Genomic DNA, 16,456 nt, shown 5'->3' with positions numbered 1-16,456 from the left:
GAAGAGGCGAGAAAAAGAGAGAAGAGCAAGAGAGAGAGAGAGATCCGGACCAAGTTGAACACACTGCACCAGCTCAAGAACGCCTCTCGCGAGGCCATTCTTCCCCCTGTATTGTTCATTATCAGCCCCTGAGGCAATCCACCACACCACACACTGGAGTAGGGTATTACACCACATCGGTGGCCCGAACCAGTATAAACCCTGTGTCCTTTGTGTGTTCTTCTTTCCAACCTAGATTTCTTGCGAGCCATAGAAGCGTGAGTCGGTAGGGGAAAGATCTCCGTGCGCACCCTAGAGTTCGAACCTTAAGGGTCTGCCAGAACCCGAAATCTGACATTTGGCGCGTCAGGTAGGGGTGCGCCAGAATCTTTCTTCCGCTGTTCGCGTGTAATCTTCCATCGTGTCCATGGCTGACGCTCGTCGGGCTCGCGCCGAGCGCCGGGCTGCTCTCGCCACCCGTGTCGCCCAGACAGCGCCCGTCGGCGGACGCCCCCGTCGTTCCCCGTCGCCTGCCGCCAACGGCCCCACAGGCTCGGCGGGGAACAAGTAGCAGGCCTCGTCCCAGCATCCTTCGGTGCGGCGGGAGGGCCACACCGCAACCCGGTCACTGACTCCAGCCGGTTCATCGTCCCACGCCCGTCGCGCCCCCACGGACGCGCACGCCGCGCTGCTCCTGGCAAGAGAGCTCCTGCACTACCGCCCCGTCGACGACCTCTACGAGGACTGGCTCGCCTGCATCACCGAACTCGTCAGCGCCGCAGGGGGCTCTCCTTTGCCTTCCTTTTCACTGCCTCGCCCTCCATTCCGTGCAAGGGGCGAGGATCAGGAGGCGCCACCGCCACCTCCTCCCCAAGAAGGCACCCTGGCTCCAAGGCGCGCAGCCCCAGGGCGAGACCCTCCATGTCCGGCGCCTGCGCGGCAAGAAGGGAGCTGCCAAGAGATCCCTCGTCCCCAAGAAGGTGCTCGCGCGCTCCTAGCACCGGCGCGCCAAGATTGCGTCCCTGCGCCTCCACGCCGAGACCCCACGCTGCTCCAAGCGGCGGCGCGTGGTAATCACCAGGAGCAGGCCCAGCACCAGCAAAGGGCGCCGGTGGCCACAGCAGGCTGCCGCGCCTTCACCCCCGAGCTACGCGGCGTCACATGGCCAGGCAAGTTCAAGCCTGATCTGCCCCCTCGCTACGATGGCATGGCGGACCCCGTGGAATTCCTATAGCTCTACGAGTTGGGCATCGAAGCTGCCAACAGAGACGAAAAGGTCATGGTGAACTGGTTTCCCATGGCGCTCAAGGACGGCGCCCGCACCTGGCTCTTGAACCTGGCTCCTAGCATGATCTCCTCCTGGGACGAGATGCGCACTCGCTTCATCTCCAACTTCCATGGCACTCGCGACGGCCCCCGGCCATAAGTGACCTGCGCCGCATCAAGCAACAGCCAGGGGAAACCCTGCAGAGATACATCCAGCACTTCAACAACGCTCGCCTCAAGATCCCCAGGGTGACTGAGGAAGCCATTATCTCATCCTTCTCCGATGGCGTGCACGACATCAAGATGAAGGAGGAACTGGCAATCCATGAAGACCTGTGGACATCCCTGGAGCTGTTCAACTTGGCGACCATGTGCGCCAGGGCTGAGGAAGGACGCCTCTCCCTCCTCTCCCTCTCGGCTGCCGACCCAGAAGAGAAAAAGCCCAAGGCCAAGGACGTGAAGCATAAGGGAGTTGCCGTGCTCGCAGCGGAACTAGACACCAAGCGAGGCAGGGATCAGCCTGAGTCATCCAAGGGCAGCCGATACTGCGTGTACCACGACCTCCACACCCACAACACCAACGAATGCCAAGAGCTCAGGGCCGTGCGAGATGGGCGTATCGACCGATGCCCCGAGAGCAACGATAGGGGCTATGGCCGAGGAGGAGGAAGAGGAGGAGGACGATGGGAAGACCGTGGCCCTCGCCAAGGGTGGCGTGATCGACCTCGCGAGGGAGGCTGGAGGGATCAGCCTCGTGAGGATCGCCCGCACGGCAACGCATGCCTCCCTCCTCTACCGCCGCCACCAAGAAGGAACGAAGACCAACATCAAGACGAGGGGGCTGGGGGCTTCCAGGAGCCGCGCGCAATCGCTTGCATCTTGGGTGGCGCCCAGGCCCCAGCATCATAGCGCATCTTCAAGCAGTTTGCTCGCGAGGTGAATGCAGTCCCCCCCAAGCTTGAGGCCATGCGCCCTCTCAGGTGGTCTGCGTGCGCCATCACGTTCAGCTCAGCGGATCAGCTCAAGTGCGCGACAATGGCCGGAGTTCTCCCGATGCTTTGCTCCCCAGTCATCAGCAATGTGCAGGTCACCAGGACCCTCGTTAATGGCAGAGCAGGACTCAACGTCCTGTCCGTCGAGACGTTCGACAATCTCCAAGTGTCGTATGATCAGCTCCAGCCGACCAAGCCTTTCTCAGGAGTCACTGATGGTTCCACTGTTCCGATAGGGCAAGTTTGCCTGCCAGTCACCTTGGGGCAGCGCACCAACTACCACACCGAGCTCATCGACTTCGACGTCGCCCACATTCTCCTGCCATACAACGCCATCCTCGGGTACCCAGCCCTAGCCAAGTTCATGGCAGTAACTCACCATGGCTACAATGTCCTCAAGATGCCAAGAAGCAGTGGAGTCATCACCGTACCCTATGAGGAAAGGGACGCGGTGTGTTCACTTGAGCGTGCGTTCCAAGCCGCAGCAATCGAAGACCCAGATCACAGGAGCGGAAGACTTCCCGAGGCGACCCTTAAGAAGAAGAAGGCTTCGCCTGGCCCAAGCCATAAGGAGGCAGGCGCCTCTAGAGGCGTTGTGTCAGGATTCGCGCCCGTTCAGGGAGCACCACCCTCTGTCGCATAGGAAAGCGCGCCCGGCGCCCTCCTCAGGCAGGGCTCGGGGGCTCTTTCTTGGAGAGCCACCGACTTTGCCAAGGTCATGAGGGAGGCGCTCGGGCACCACTTAGAGGGGTGCTTCCAGGCACGTTTCCCTCAGGAAGGTACGAGGCAAGGAAGACCAAACCCTTAGGAGTTCATCGCAGGAAACACCCAGGAGCTACAGGAGTCGAGAGTCATGCGCGGCAGCCGCCGCTTGCCCGCCGTGGCCCCACATCCAGGCGAGGATGGTGGGCTGCGCGTCTGCATCGACGTGCCAGGATTTAACCGAGCCGCGTCTAAGGAGCGCCTCTGGCCTTCGCGCGTGGGGCGTTGCGAGGGTCCACCTCACAGCTACGTTCGCATGCCTTTCGGCCTGCCGAACGCGGTCGCCGCTCATCAGCGCCTGCTGAGGAGCATTCTGGAGGCTCAGGAGGTCAGGCATTGTGCGGTCCTGGCGGGGGTGGAGATGGCCCTCAAAGACCTACCCATGCCCCCGAAGCCTCCCGAGGCTCCTGGGCCTGGGGGCTCGTGAGGGTCGACATCTTCACCACGCGTCACCCACTTCTTCGGCATCACTTCATCTTCAACGGCGTCAGATGACATCTTTCAAGTTCCATTTTTAGCTGGGAGAGCCCACAGGGCCGCGTCGTTCCCAGGTCGCGTGGGTCCGTCCCTGCGGCATGTATCCGCTTTGCTTACGCTCTTTACCTACCTTGTTGGGGGCGCCCCTAGGGCTGCATCATCCCCAAGCTGCTCGGGCCTAGCCCAGCGGCGTTTGCTTTTCCCGCATCTACTTGAAATGAATTTGCTCCTCCGCGCTCAATCTGGTTCCTATGATCATCATCTACTGCTTATCACGGACTTCTCCGCTCTCATGCAAAGCGCTTGCACATTAAAAGGGGGGGTACCTGAGCATCGCGACTCATGGGATCCTACTGGCTCTCCAGCCCTCACCCCCTGGCCTTGACCCACGGCATTGTGACCTGTCATACCAGCGGCGGCTGAGCTCGAGGGCCGGGACCTGAGGACGTAGAGCATTTGCATTCTAACCACCCTGCAGGAACACACCATTGATAAAGGCCCAGAGCCAGGTGCACCCGCCTCGAGGTAGGGCCTCGTGGGTCCCGCGCTGGCTCACGAGTGCCCAGATACACCTCTCCTAGCCCTACCGTGCCGGCCACGTGTCAGGGCGGGGCTGTACACGTCCCGGGGGCTCATGCACCATGCTCCGCGCTGGCTGACGACCCTGTCGAGGAGTGGCTATGCCCGTACACATACGGAAGCACTATGCTCCGCGCTGGTGATAAATAACTGAGGGAGGCACACGGCCGTACCAACCTCAGGGAGCCCGGAGCTCAATGTCTGGCACCATCGCAACGCCTCCCCTCGGGAGTGCCGCGCGAGGGGGCTGAACATAGGGGCTACGCCCGGGCCATGCCCGAGCGCACGCCACCCTGCCAGGTCCCTCGGACCTGGTCGTCGCGCGCCCCTCCCCGAGCAGAGCCAAGGTATGAAAACCCATTTGAACGTCAAGGGGGACTCCTGAGCATCGCGACTCAGGAGCCTAACTTGCCACGTAGCCCCTCACTCCTTAGTCCCGTCCTGGTTTTCGGTCGGGGCTAACGACGGTTGAGGTATGCGCGGGGCCGGGACCTGCCGACGCAGAACGACCAATCCACTCCTTTGCTCCCCCTCCCTACTTGTTGCTCGCGCGTCAAGGGGGACTCCTGAGCATCGTGACTCAGGAGCCTAACTTGCCACGTAGCCCCTCACTCCTTAGTCCTGTCCTGGTTTCCGGTCGGGGCTAACAGCGGTTGAGGTATGCGCGGGGCCGGGCCCTGCCGATGTAGAGCGCAAAGAAAATAGGAGGAAAAAAATACAAATTCCAGGGAATTTAAAGCAAATATTACAAGACATAGATTGTTTCACGACGCCAAACACAAGTTTAAACGCCTCCGCGAGGCATGGTGCATGTTGCAGGAGTAAAAACAGGACAGAAGCCGCGAAGGGATCACTCTCCAGTGGCGCCGCCGCCTGTGGTGGAGTCACGCTGGGCGACTCCGCCTCCTGAGGCCGCGGAGCTGGCGGTACCGCACCCGGGCAAGGTACTGAAGGCGCGGAACCTCACCAGCAAAGCCTCGGCTCGGCCTTTCACGGCCTCAGCGGCAGCGGCGGCAAGGTCGCCGCTCATGGGTTCCAGCAGGCTGTCGAAGTCGACGTTGGGGTCACGCAGGTAGACGTGGCTGAGGACATGCATGAGCGCTGCAGAAGACAGGGCACGCGCCTCGGCCTCGGCCGTGGGGCCGAGGCCGTCTGCGACATCTTCAAGCGCACGGACCAGGAAGGGAAGCAGCTCGGCGGGGCCGTCCTCCGCACCAGCCAATGGTTCCTCCAAGCCGCCTTCGTAAAGCATCTTCCGCGCGGCGCGAGCTTTCTTCTCCAGCTGCGCGAAGGCCACCCGATCTTCTGCCAGCACCTTCGCCTTGGCGTCTAGCTTGGTCCTCTCCGCCTTCAGCGACCGCTCCAGCGTCTCCAACCGGCCGCAGCGGTCATCAAGCTTGGCGCCTCGATCCTTGATGGCAGCCTCCCGAGCCTTCATCTCCTTCTCCTTCTCCTGGCGGCCGCGGACCTCCTTGGTGAGCTCGTCGCGCAGGCCTTGCAGCTCGACCTCCAGCGCCTTGCAGCGGCCCTGGGCAGCCACGGCATTGCCCAGGGCAGCGTCACGAGTGGCCTTGTCTTGGCTGGCGGCCTGCTTCTTCCCATCGGAGGCCGACATGGCCTGGCTCAGCGCTGCTCGGATGGAGGCGGCAGAACGGGCCCAGCCAGAAGCTAGCTCCAGGCGCCCGACCACTAGGCGAGGGTCCACGCTCAGAAGATCCCCCCGCAGCTGGCTCAGTTCGTTGGCGACCCGGTCCAGGACGGCGGCAGAGGGATCAGAAGAGACGGGAACCAGTGGAGCGGGCGGAGAGGATGACAGAGTGATCACAGCTTGGCAGGAAGGAACCCCCTGGGCCTTGGCTACCCCGGCTACAGCATCGAGCGCGGCCGCCTCCAGGGTCAGCGGGGCCACGGGGGCTGACTCCTCGCTGAAGCGTGCCAGTTGGCCTCGCAAAGACGATCGGGCAAGGGAGGCACGAGCCTCACCGTCTCCTTCCCCAGCAGATGAAGGCGCCACCCCGGCAGATGGACTCGCCCCAAGCAGGGCCGTAGAAGCCCCTCTCAACCTCTTCGCTGTAGGTGCCGGCCTGGCAAAAGAATGCAGACGTCAAACCTCGGCGGCAGAAACCAAGCGAAGCACGGATCGAGCACTTACTGGTTGTCGTTCACGGACTGAAGCAGCTTCCGGCCAAACTTGAAGCCCGAGAGCCTGCAGCTGGGGTCAGCCTTTGGAGGCCCGGAAGCAGAAGGCACGTCAGGAGGGCTGGAGCTGGCCTCAGACCGCCCGGGGACCAGAGCAGACCCTAGGAGAACCGGCCCTGACCTGCCATTACTTGTGACCGAGGGAGAGTCCTGCCCTCCTCGCCTGGCGCCAGCCTCATCGTCGTCCGGCATGGAGCGGAGGGCCCAGGACCTGTGCCGAGGGAATGACTCCCCCGACTCCTCGCCAGTCACCTCAGAGTTAGAGTCTTCCTCCTCTGCCTCTTCTTCCCTCTCACTCCCGCTGGAGCTGCCGGAGGACACATCCACCATCGCCAGTGCCGCCAGATCCTCGGGAGCTTCCGCAGGCACCAGCCCCTCACCATTGAAGGTGGGCATGGAGTTCACCACCTGCTCCCGATCGTCACGAAGTAACAGGGGGACGGGGGCGCCCACCGGGCTCGCCACATCTCCCCCAACCAAGGAGTGGAGGGTCGCGACCAGATCCTCGTCGGTCAGAGCCTTGGAGCTTAGGCGCAGGGCGGCGTCCGCTTCCCCAAGCCTCCACAATGGCAGCGAGTGCTCCTGGAGTGGAGCCACCCGGTGCTCCAAGAACTCCCTCAGGAGTGTAGCCCCGGTCATCTTCGCCGCCCCCAAGTTTCCTGGCGTCAGGTCTGCGTTCATCCTCTTCAGCACCGCCTTCGCACGGGGGTTGACGAGCTCCGCGCGGGACCACGCGTCAATGGCCTTGGGCTGCCCCGTAGGCAACACCAGACGGGGGTGGAGGCGCCCGACGTCCACCATGACCCACTTGCTCCGGAAGCCTTCGATTCTCTTTCCAGGCTTCGAGATAGCATTGGAGTTGGAGTATGCGATAAAGCTCGCGCATGCGGAGACATGGGCACGAGAAACCCGGAGGGAAAAATAGTGGCGCAACAAGGCCACCGAGGGCTTCACCCCAATGCGAGCCTCGCAATAGTAAGCGAAAATCGCCAGGAGAAGAACAAAGTTGGGGTGGAGATGCAGAGCTTGCAAGTTGTATTGGCGGAGAACAACAAAGAAGAACTCGGAGAAAGGAGGCACCAGACCGGAGATGATGGTGCTCACAAAGAACGGATAGAAGGTGCTCCCCTTGCCCTCAGGCTGGTCGGAGTCGGTCTTGAGCACAGTTGCCCCCTTGCTGCCCTACGCGACTGTCATCAGACGCGTGAGGGCAAGGTTCTTCTCTGACAAGCTCGAGGGATCCAGAGCCGACGAGTACCAGGCCTCGGTTGGGGACTTGCGAGGCGCCATGGCGTGCCGGATGGGAAGGATTGAGACAGATCTGGAGGATTTTAGGAGCAGGAAGGAGAAGAGCGAGAAAGGGGATCTGGGGCAAGGCGAACGAGAACAAAGCAAGTAATCCTGGCCCGGGCACCTCTTTGTCAGATGGACGGTTGCCGAGGCATCACGGGGAAGCGCAGACGCCCACGTCCAATCAATCGCCACGCGAAGCCCAAGGCCGTAGGCTATTGGGGCCCGCAGCGCTTCACGCTTGCCCCTTCGCTTCTCTGCTAAGCCAAGCCCGGGCGCGCCTTGGGCCCGGGGGCTACTGTCGGCGTTCTGGGAACGGGGGTCCCCAGACTTGCCTACCTGCGGCGTGGCTCGAGTGGGGGCCCAGTGCGGCCCAACTTCATCAGCTCAAGCTCAAGACCCTCGCAAGGGGCCAAGCCTTGCGGGGCGGACGACAGGAGGCTTCCTCAGGAGCAGGCTCGTGAGGAGGCGGAGAGATCAAGGCAGGGGTGCCTCGCAAGGAGCCCATGACGCAAGCCATGACGATCGAGATTAGGCGGGCGTTGGCCTGCGCAGTGTCCTTGTTTCCCCTTCGGTGCAAAGGGAGCAAGCAAAGGCCAAGGCATCGGGCAAAGGTTACCATTCTGGTGCAACGAGGCCAAGACCAGCAGAGTGGCAGGACGGAGGTCACCATGGAGCCCAAGACGGCGTCATCACCAGTGCTTTTGGCAGCCGAAGACCACCTTTGGTCAGGATAACTTGTATTAAATGTTCCCCTTCAAAATGGCCAATTGTTGGCGCCCTTCCCGCTCATTATTTGGGAAGAGGACCAGGGCCTCTATAAATAGGACTAACCACCATAGGAAGAGGGCCGAGAAAAAAAGGAAGAGGCGAGAGAAAGAGAGAAGAGAAAGAGAGAGAGAGAGAGATCCGGACCAAGTCGAACACACTGCACCAGCTCAAGAACGCCTCTCGCGAGGCCGTCCTTCCCCCTGTATTGTTCATTATCAGCCCCTGAGGCAATCCACCACACCACACACTGGAGTAGGGTATTACACCACATCGGTGGCCCGAACCAGTATAAACCCCGTGTCCTTTGTGTGTTCTTCTTTCCAGCCTAGATTTCTTGCAAGCCATAGAAGTGCGAGTCGGTAGGGGAAAGATCTCCGTGCGCACCCCAGAGTTTGAACCTTAAGGGTCTGCCGGAACCCGAAATCCGACAATATTCATAATATTGAAGCCAAAACATGCAAAGTTAATAATGATAGTGCAACTTATATGTGGCACTGCCGTTTAGGTCATATTGGTGTAAAGCGCATGAAGGAACTCCATGTTGATGGGCTTTTGGAATCACTTGATTATGAATCATTTGATGCTTGTGAACCATGCCTCATGGGCAAGATGACTAAAACTCCGTTCTCCGGAACAATGGAGCAAGCAACTGACTTATTGGAAATAATACATACTGATGTATGCAATCCGATGAGTGTCGAGGCTCGCGGCGGGTATCGTTATTTTCTGACCTTCACAGATGATGTGAGCAGATATGGGTATATCTACTTGATGAAACATAAGTCTGAAACATTTGAAAAGTTCAAAGAATTTCAAAGGGAAGTGGAAAATCATCGTAATAAGAAAATAAAGTTTCTGCGATCTGATCGTGGAGGAGAATATTTGAGTTACGAGTTTGGTCTTCATTTAAACAATGCAGAATAGTTTCGCAACTCACGCCACCTGGAACACCACGGCGTAATGGTGTGTCCGAACGTCATAACTATACTTTATTAGATATGGTGCGATCTATGATGTCTCTTACCGATTTATCACTATCATTTTGGGGTTATGCATTAGAGACAACTGCATTTACATTAAATAGGGCACTATCTAAATCCGTTGAGATGACACCATATGAACTGTGGTTTAGAAAGAAACCTAAGCTATCATTTCTTAAAGTTTGGGGCTATGATGCTTATGTGAAAAAGTTTCAACCTGATAAGCTCGAACCCAAATTAGAGAAATGTGTCTTCATAGGATACCCAAAGGAAACTGTTGGGTACACCTTTTATCACAGATCCGAAGGCAAGATATTCATTGCTAAGAATGGATCCTTTCTAGAGAAGAAGTTTTTCTCAAAAGAAGTGAGTGGGAGGAAAGTAGAACTTGATGAGGTAATTGTACCTTCTCCCAAATTGGAAAGTAGTTCAGCACAGAAATTAGTTCCAGTGATTCCTACACCAATTAGTGAGGAAGTTAGTGATGATGATCATGAAACTTCAGATCAAGTTACTACCGAACCTCATAGGTCAACCAGAGTATGATCCGCACCAGAGTGGTACAGTAATCCTGTTTTGGAGGTCATGTTACTTGACCATGACAAACCTACGAACTATGAGGAAGCGATGATGAGCCCAGATTCGGCAAAATGGCTTGAGGCCATGAAATCTAAGATAGAATCCATGTATGAGAACAAAGTGTGGACTTTGGTGGACTTGCCTATTGATCGGCAAGCCATTGAGATTAAATGGATCTTCAAGAGGAAGACAAATGCTGATAGTAGTGTTACTATCTACAAAGCTTGAATTGTCGCAAAAAGGTTTTCGACAAGTTCAAGGTGCTGACTACGATGAGATTTTCTCACTCGTAGCGATGCTTAAGTCTGTCTGAATCATGTTAGCAATTGCCACATTTGATGAAAACTGGCAAACGGATGTCAAAACTGCATTCCTTCATGGATTTATTAAAGAAGAGTTGTATATGATGCAACCAGAAGGTTTTGTCGATCCTAAAGGTGCTAACAAAGTGAGAAAGCTCAAGCGATCCATCTATGGACTGGTGCAAGCATCTCGGAGTTGGAATATATGCTTTGATAAAGTGATCAAAGCATATGGTTTTATACAGACTTGTGGTGAAGCCTGTATTTACAAGAAAGTGAGTGGGAGCACTACAACATTTCTGATATGTATATGTGAATGACATATTGTTGATCGAAAATAATGTAGAATTTTCTGGAAAGCATAAAGGACTGTTTGAAAGGAGTTTTTGAAAGAAAGACCTCAGTGAAGCTACTTTCATATTGAGCATCAAGATCTACAGAGATAGATCAAGACGCTTGATATATTTTTCAATGAGTACATACCTTGACAAGTTTTTGAAGTACTTCAAAATGGAACAGTCAAAGAAAGAGTTCTTGTTTGTGTTGCAAGGTGTGAAGTTGAGTAAAGACTCAAAACCCGACCACATCAGAAAATAGAAAGAGAATGAAAAGTCATTCCCTATGCCTCAGTCATAGGTTCTGTCAAGTATGTTATACTGTTTACCAGACCTATTGTCTACCTTAGCATGATTTTTGGCAAGGGAGTACAATAGTGATCTAGGAGTAGATCACTGGACAGCGGTCAAAATTATCCTTAGAGGACCAAGGAAAAATTTCTCGGTTATGGAGGTGATAAAAGAGTTCGTCGTAAAGAGTTACATCGATGCAAGCTTTTAACACCGATCTAGATGACTCTAAGTCTCGATCTAGATACATATTGAAAGTGGTAGCAAATAGCTAGAGTATCTCCGTGCAGAGCATTGTAGACATAGGAATTTGCAAAAAACATACGGATCTGAATGTGGCAGACCCGTTGGATAACTTCTCTCACAAGCAAAACATGATCACACCTTAGTACTCTTTGGCTGTTAATCACATGGCAATGTGAACTAGATTATTGACTCTAGTAAACCCTTTGGGTATTGGTCACATAGCGATGTGAACTATAGAGTGTTAAATCACATAACGATGTGAACTATTGGTGTTAAATCACATGGCGATGTGAACTAGATTATTGACTCTAGTGCAAGTGGGAGACTGAAGTAAATATGCCCTAGAGGCAATAATAAAGTTGTTATTTATATTTCCTTATATCATGATAAATGTTTATTATTCATGCTAGAATTGTATTAACCGGAAACTTAGTACATGTGTGAATACATAGACAAACAGAGTGTCACTAGTATGCCTCTACTTGACTAGTTCGTTAATCAAAGATGGTTAAGTTTCCTAACCATAGACATGAGTTGTCATTTGATGAACGGGATCACATCATTAGAGAATGATGTGATTGACTTGACCCATCTGTTAGCTTAGCACTTTGATCATTTAGTTTACTGCTATTGCTTTCTCCATAACTTATACATGTTCCTATGACTATGAGATTATGCAACTCCCAAATACCGGAGGAACACTTAGAGTGCCATCAAACATCAAAACGTAACTGGGTGACTATAAAGATGCTCTACAGGTGTCTCTGATGGTGTTTGTTGAGTTGGCATAGATCGAGATTAGGATTTGTCACTCCCTATATCACAGAGGTATTTCTGGGCCCTCTCGGTAATGCACATAATTACAACCCTTGCAAGCAATGTGACTAATGAGTTGGTTACAGGATGTTGCATTACATAGCGAGTAAAGAGACTTGCTGGTAACAAGATTGGACTAGGTATTGAGATACCGATAATCGAATCTCGGGCAAGTAACATATCGATGACAAGGGGAACAACGTACGTTGTTATGCGGTTTGACCAATAAAGATCTTCGTAGAATATGTAGGAACCAATATGAGCATCCAGGTTCCACTATTGGTTATTGACCAGAGATGAGTCTCGGTTATGTATACATAGTTCTCGAACCCGTAGGGTCCGCACGCTTAACGTTCTATGACGATCGGTATTATGAGTTTATGTGTTTTGATGTACCGAAGGTAGTTCGAAGTCCCGGATATGATCACAGACATGACGAGGAGTCTAGGAATGGTCGAGACATAAATATCAATATATTGGACGCCTATGTTTGGACATCGGAATGGTTCTGGGTGAGTTCGGGCATTTACCGGAGTACCGGGTGGTTACTGGAACCCTCCGGGGAGTATATGGGCCTTAGTGGAATAGAGGAGAGGAAGGCCAAGGTGGAGGGCGCGCCCCCCTATACCAAACCGAATTGGGTGGGGGGCGGCCCCCTTCCTTCCTTCTCTCTCTCTCCCCCTTCCTTCTCTCCTACTCTTACTTGGGAAATGGGGGAATCCTACTCCCGGTGGGAGTAGGACTCCCCCTAGGGCGCGCCATAGAGAGGGCCAGCCCTCCCCTCCTCCACTCCTTTATATACGGGGGAGGGGGGCACCCCGTAGACACACAAGTTGATCTGTTAGCCGTGTGCGGTGCCCCCTCCACATATTTCCACCTCGGTCATATCGTTGTAGTGCTTAGGCAAATCCCTGCGTCGGTAACTTCATCATCACCGTCATCACACCGTCGTGCTGGCGAAGCTCTTCCCCGACACTCAGCTAGATCTACAGTTCGTGGGACGTCACCGAGCTGAACGTGTGCAGATCACGGAGGTGTCATACCTTCGGTGCTAGGATCGGTCGGATCGTGAAGACGTACGACTACATCAACCGCGTTGTCATAACGCTTCCGCTTATGATCTACAAGGGTATGTGGACAACACTCTCCCCTCTCGTTGCTATGCATCACCTAGATGGATCTTGCGTGTGCGTATGATTTTTTTTGAAATTACCGCGTTCCCCAACAAGCGGGTACTTACAAGAACAATGCAGAGCTAAAAAATTCATTGGCATTGGATATATTCTACACTAATGTATCCATTCATATAAATCAGATAATTTCGAGCGAACAATTGGTAAGCAAGCTATCATGCATACTGCTGTCACATAATGAACCAGGTATGAATGCAAGTACAGTGATACAGGACAACAAGTACTAACAAGAGCAAAGCAGCGGGCAACATATTTGCGATATCCTATCGTTCTTTTCAAACTGGAATTCTTCTTCAAGCTGATTTCTTGCAAAAAAAGATTCGTAAGGCACATGCGAAAAAGTAGAAGTTCAAATTGCCATGTGATATCATAGACAATACCTCATCCTGGGAACGAGACCAGTGCATAACAAGGTTTTTCCATTCAATGTCTTCTAAATTTAGCACAGGAGACTTCACCGGAAATTCGTTTATAGACTTTCCATCAAAGTGTGATTTCCTCAGGTAACACTAATACTACAACAATGCTTCCTTGAAAAGCGCAAGCAAGCTTTGCTCGTCATGATTATCCAGATTGACCCTCGCCTACTTACAACAATGTAATGTAAATCATTGATGTGTTCAATCGGCAGAAAACAGGAAAATAATCACCATGAATAATAGCACTTGCACATAAGTGGGACATGAAGATGTGAAAATGGTGTTTATCTTCACTATAATCTTCCCATTATGGGAATATATGCACGTAGTCCCTAACAAAATTGAAAGCATTGTCTTTAAAACTAGGAATAACTGGAATGGGGTTCCAATCTGCATGAATTGGCCATCTCTGCAGTTGGGATAGGTCTTCGGCTGGGGGACTTGCTGTCCTTTTTGCTGGAGTGGGATTTTTCTGTGGTACGGCTGGTGCTATGGCAACTGAAATCGGCATACCTTTAGCTGGAGTGCAGGTCCTGTGTGGTGGGGCTAGTGGTGTGGCCAGTGAAGTATGGGTACAGTCTGCTGGAGTCGGTCCTACGTTTTGTGTCACTCGTTGTAGAACCAATATAAGTGGGGTCGTGTCTGATATCTCCGGCACCACCAAGTTTTTCAAGGACTTTGCTGGTGCTCCTTCAGGTTCAGCAATCACCCTCTTCCTTTTTGATGTCTAATGCACAAGAACAACATTTGAGTGAAAAAACATGGTATGATGACAAATGGAATATGTATTGATAATGGATGGGCATGGCATCTTGACATATATGATGAGTAAACTGAGCATATGGCGGTGCAACAAAGTAGAAGAAATGCAAGACAACATATGCAAGATACGCGCAATCAACAAAACCTTGCCAAATTAGAACAGGCACCTTGATGGGTGAATAGGACAAGCCATCTGCCTTTGACTCCTCGAGGTTAGAATAGTCATTAGGATCATATTTTGAACAAGAATCTACAGGTGGGGAGCGTATGAGTCTCATTGCATCCAGAATGGCACTCAATGCCTTGGTGCCAATTTTGTAAGTCGTTGCAGTGTTCCACAATATTCTTCTGATGCGCGGATTCTGATATTCACTGTAATTACTAATTACGTATAATATCTAAGAACCATGAAAACATAAATAGTAGTGAGATTATCTTTGTAAACGAGAGGATATTCTAATATAGGGGCGCCCCTGTAAGCCCTTGTGTGCTATCACTGGATGCTAATGAGAGAGCTCATGTGTGGTGTAATATGGTGCGTGCATTAATATAATCTGGCACAAGTACACAAAAAAATAGGTTCCAGAAGTACAGATAGTTGGCAGATGATAGGTTCATAATATATTGTATAGAGAGTTTATTGCCAAACCATGATAACAAGAGCACACAACAACTAGGCAGATCGTAGTGTACATAAATGGGGTACACCATAACCACGATATATAAATCGGGAAATTGGAACTGGCTGGAAAATACGGTGTTGTATTGCCGCTACTAATTGAAAGCCTATCGATTACAGGCCGGCTCTATCAGTTGTTGAGGTTCATACTGTACGTACTAAATATAGAATAACAAAAGAGGAACATGTTAAAGAACAGAAGAGGAAGCATATTCTTGAGGTTCCGCTGCATTGCATACAATGTTGGTTGCCCACTCATGATGAATCACATCGCCCAAAGAAATGCAATTCCATGCTGTCTCTCTATATGTGGCCACATGCATTCGAAAAATAAAGTGGGAGCATTACCTGACCAATTAAATGTGTGTCTGTTAACTAATATCAGTATCATATCATAATTCGTATTTGAAGAAGTAAGCTTTGGACTTATGATTGATGTGTTGTTTAGCTTCAAGAGTGGACTGCTGCTACTGCGACACATAATAACTACAAAGATCATAGTGTAGATATAACGGGAAAACCATAAGCATCGGGAGTAAAATCAGCAAAGTGAAACTTGCTGGAAAATATGTGCTAGTATTGCCGGTACGGCTAGAAAGGCTTTGGATACCAGATCTCTTCAACTGAAGGTGCGGTACTGTTAATATCAGTGTAACTCTCAAAGGCGACACAACTCCCCGCATTTCCTTGCTAATCTTATAGGATTCAAGTGGGAAGGCCACTACAAATCCTATTCCTATGTTTACGAAATCCTACGAATCAAAGAGGCCTGAAGAGTTCAAAGTGTCCATCACAACCGACCGTATAGACCTCTACACTGCAAATGTCCCTACTCATCTTCACTACAGGGAACATACTGTACTACTATCATACTCTCTCCATTCCAAAATATAAGTCTTTGTAGAGATTTCCACTATGGATCACATACAGATGTATACAGATACATTTTAGAGTGTAGATTCACTCATTTTGCTCCATATGTAGTCCATGGTGGAATCTATACAAAGTCTTGTATTTAGGAACGGAGAGAGTACTTATTAAAGAAGAACGGAAGAGGAACATGCTAAAGAAGAGCAAGCAGATTTTGGATAATAAAATGTTCGTTGTGCAGTGCCCACACATGATGAACCAGAGCGCATTAAGAATGCAACTCCCAGCTATCTCTCTGTATGTGGTGCACGTGCTTTTCGAAAGTAAAGTAGGACATTAGCTGACCAGTTAAACGTTATCTGTTTTAGTAATATTAGCATCATATCAGATTCGTATATGAGCAACAAGTTTGGAATTATGAGTGGCACGTTGTTTAGCTTGATGGATTCAGGAGCACTGCTAAGCAGGTACGATGATGGTACTGAATATAAAGGCATGTCTGCATGCAAGTCGCATGACTTTTGTCATTTGGGTCAGTCGACCATTTCAGGTGGTTGGATGAAGATCCTACGTCTCCTAACCCTTCTTCTTCCTCGTCTCTGATTCTTCCCATACAGAACACTGCACGGGCCGCCGACCGAACCATCGGCCCCCACAGCCTGTGTTCCT

This window comes from Triticum urartu, chromosome 2A, assembly GCF_056163025.1.
Source record: "Triticum urartu cultivar PI428250 chromosome 2A, HENAU_Tu73, whole genome shotgun sequence".
NCBI classification, from domain to species: domain Eukaryota; kingdom Viridiplantae; phylum Streptophyta; class Magnoliopsida; order Poales; family Poaceae; genus Triticum; species Triticum urartu.
This window is presented reverse-complemented; position numbering follows the sequence as displayed.